This window comes from Rhinopithecus bieti, unplaced genomic scaffold (genome assembly GCF_001698545.2).
Source record: "Rhinopithecus bieti isolate Rb0 unplaced genomic scaffold, ASM169854v2 scaffold_28493, whole genome shotgun sequence".
Lineage (NCBI taxonomy): Eukaryota > Metazoa > Chordata > Mammalia > Primates > Cercopithecidae > Rhinopithecus > Rhinopithecus bieti.
In genome coordinates this window covers 1,119,384-1,123,273 of record NW_016813010.1, presented here as the reverse complement: position 1 = coordinate 1,123,273, position 3,890 = coordinate 1,119,384, and the positions used below count along the sequence as shown (strand labels likewise).

Sequence of the window (3,890 nt, the reverse complement as noted above, 5' to 3'; positions counted from 1 at the left end):
CCCCCCACCCCGTGGTCCCTGATCAATTTTAAGCAGTTGGTACACCAGTAGCACTGTTAACTGCTTTCAGGAGCCTCTTTCGCACGGTAGGCTTGTAGTACAACTACAGCTTCAGAGACTCCGGAGACTCAAGCATATGAAGAAGTTTTGAATTATCAAGCTCCACTAACATGCCAGTGATTTTACCAGCAAGAGTAGTGTGCGTGGCTTGAATAAGAGGAAACAGTCGTTCACCAGATACAAACAGAAGTATCTATTTCCGCTGCTGAAGAGGGGCAAATGCCAACATGAAAGCAGTAAAAAGTTTTTCACCTTGGACATGAACAGCAAGCTGCTGCCTGGTAACCTGTGGATGTATATTAAGATGTTGTTGAGGACTGTGAATTCCTGCAGCATATTTGTACTGTAGAATGATGTGGACAGCAGGAGTGGAGCCAGCAGTAGCAGCTACAGGACATGGACCCATTGTCTGTATTGATGAGTTAGCAACACACTGTGTAGACATGACTGGTAGAGCCTGTGAAGAAGCTGGTCTCAGAGTGGTGGTTAGGAGCAGCTGAACGGATAGCACAGGTCATATTTTGGAATGGATAAGGTCTGACACTCTGAGCAGCCCAGGGAGGACTTGGTCTTAGTTGAGCAATCTGGCCAGGAGGATAGTATGCAGCATGGTTCTGGGTCTGTGAGACAGCTGCCATGAAGTAACATGAAGAAGGTGCTGGCTGGTAGGGGTTGATTACAGGGTGGCGCACAGCTCGTACACTTGCCATCTTCTACACATATTGGTTGGTGAGGTGAGCCAGGTGCTCTTCTTTGCGGTGAACTAAAGCTACATACAATGGCTTGCTGGCCACAATTTTACCATTCATTGCTGTAACTGCTTTAGCTACTTTTTCTGGAGAGGAGAAACATACAAAGCGAAACCCTTTGCTGCAACCACCCTCCATCGTAACATTTGCACTAGTGATTATACCAAATGGAGAAAACTCTTTCTGGAGACGTTCATCATCAATACTGTCATCAACATCTTTCACATAAACATTAGCACCCTGGTATCTGGTGATTCTATCTTGCTTCATCTGTCCAAATTTGCACTTAAGTTCTGTCTGCCCTTCCACTTTTTTCTGAGCTTGAACAATATATATTTGATTTCCACTGAACTCCTTTCCATTCATCTCATCCATAGCTGTCTGTGGATCTTCATGCCTTTCAAAGCTTACAAATCCAAATCCTTTGGATTTTCCACCTTCATCAGTCATTACTTTCACACTTAAGGTCGGTCCAACTTTGAACTCTTTTGCCCTAGCTCCAAGTTCTGCTGCTCTTTTCTTTAGGAGACCTAAACCGTCCAACAAATACGTTGAGACCATTCAGTCGCATCCCATTCATTTTTTTTCAATAGCTCCTTCAGCTGCTTCCTGTGTTTCAAAGTGTACAGATCCACAGCCCTTGGAACCACTTTTTTCACAAACTACCTTACACGAAAGGGAGTTACGAAAAGCAGAAAATGCATCACACAGTGCCTTCTCAATGGATTTGTCCTGATTTTTAACGAATACGTTCCCCACTCCACTTCTGAGCAGTGATGGATCACGATGAGACCACAGGACTCATACTGGCTTGCCCTTTATAACATCAAAGTTCATGGCGGCCAGAGCACGCTCCGCGTCCGCTGGCTGCAGGAAGTTCACCTACACGTAGACCAGGAAGCAGCAGGTGATCTGGTCTCTGAAGACCCGGATGGTGAGGGTGGACCGGTTGAGCTGAACTTCTCTTGTAGCATCGCTTCAGTCACATCTGGGTGCAGGTCTCCCACGTACAGTGAGGCAATGGGGTAGCTGGGGGCGCTGGGGTTCATCGTAGCACGACTGTCCGCAGGGCCACAGGCCGCCACCCTTTCGTGAGAGGAGGAGAGCGAGTGCGGGGCCGGGGGTCTTGGAGCCGGGGGCGGGGAGCAAGGGCATGCGCCGAGGGACAAAAATCAGCCAAATCGGAAATGACTTACCGGCCACAGAGTGAGGTCGGTTGGCCGCCGGCAGGGAGCCAGGGTGCCAGTCTCCGGTTCTGGCGGCAGGAAGGCCTCGGTCTCCTGGTTCCTCCTTGCAGCTGCTGCAGGGCCGCAGGCGGGGTCGGTCTTGGCTGTTGACTGGGTTATTTTATAAAAGCGGAAGAAAAAATATTATAATTCTCTGGCGGAGTAGATGCCGATTTGGGGGAAATTTGGGGAGGTATTTTTAAAAGATTTTTTTTAGGGCAAAAGACCATATTCAAGTTTTATGTCAAGCTAATTAGTCCTCTGATCAAATATATTTTACCTGGGTTTATTTACTTAGTATGTAGATGTCAAAAACTAAATTAGTTGGATGATAAACATTGCAGTTTCTCTTTTTATTGAACTCATGGAATAAAGGAGGAGGCAGAATCATAAAACATACGAAATACATATTAAGTGCAATTAAAGGACGGCATAGGAGTCCAGAGGCATCTAATTTAGCTAATGTTTGTAGGCAAGGAAGACTTCCCAATGGAAAAAGATTCCTGACCTTAAACGTTGAAGAAACAGAAGAATTGACCCAGTAAGACTGTATCAGAAGGATCCTACCTGCATTTAGGTTTCCATAAACCAACAATCCATCTAGCTAGTTCCTTTCCTTTCATGACACTAGGCCAAATTTCTTTGGAAGAAAAACCATTGAGCTGCTGCTTCCCCCACAAAACACTTAGAGTCAGTGTGGGACTCTAGCCAAATTAGTAACAGGGAGTTCAAAGCCAATGACGTTAGAAATGATTTGCTTTATTATAGATAGCCATAGATTAAAATAATACTAATTTCCCTTCTTCCCTTCTTTTTCTTTGTAAATATGTATTCACAATGCCTACATACAGAAATAACATATGGTTATTAAACGACAATGGGAAACAAGAAATTTAATCTTTTACTATATAAGTTTACATAAACTTAGAAATAACAGAAAATCTTTTTTTAATGCTCCAGATGCTTTTCTTAAAGTTTTAATTTTCCATTTTTCCCTCAAAGCATGACAAGTAATTTTAAAATTAAACTATAAATCATTTGGTGTTGTAGTCTCTATTAATGATTCAATTTCCAGATTAGATTGTTTATTATAATATGCCAACATAAGATATTAATCAATGAATGTGTGTTTATTGGTTATGCTTAAGTATTATTTTCAGGAAAGTAAATCTGTGGCTCTGAGGCAAATATTAAATAGATATGTGTCAAAGATTTTATTTAACCTGTTAATTAATGAATGGACCAGGAAAGTTAAAATCAGTTCAAAGAACATTTGATGAGGTAGGTATAGAGGTAATTTTAAGAAAACATATTAGGGTGAGATTCTTGGGTTAGATATAAAACTAGTTAATGTCTTTCTGGGCAATAAATTGTGACTTTCACAGTTATCTCTTCATTGGAGGGAAATTATTTGTATATTTACCTGAGAAAAATCTGTACATTAGGTTGTGTTCCTAAAGAATCGTAAATTTTGAAAAGTAAATAGAAAAGTAATAAAAGAGCATCTAGTAATCTATTGCTTGTTTCCGAACTTCAGGTAATTTTCTAATAATTATATGTAGGCACTTCTTCAAAGACATTTTCTAAAATTCAGTCACTACACTAGTACCTAAGTGTGGTTTGATTAAATTGGTGAGTCACTTCAATAATATACCAGAGTAGACAGTGTTGGCTTTTATGCTAAATCGGCTGCTTACAATTTCTGGTTTGGTCAAGATCTTATTTGATATTTGAAATTTTTTTAAATACACTTCCTAAAAATGGTCTTATAAATCTAGGTGCATTATTCCTATTAAAAGAGAAGCTAAAACTTAAGTCATAGTAATAACTATTTTAAAGAGATGGATGAATAAGG

General features: G+C 40.9%; 1 pseudogene; it reads right to left on the bottom strand.

Annotated features, from left to right (window-relative positions):
• Positions 1-28: 28 nt before the first annotated feature.
• LOC108512254 (polyadenylate-binding protein 1 pseudogene) lies at positions 29-1,918 on the bottom strand (annotated as a pseudogene).
• Positions 1,919-3,890: the final 1,972 nt, after the last annotated feature.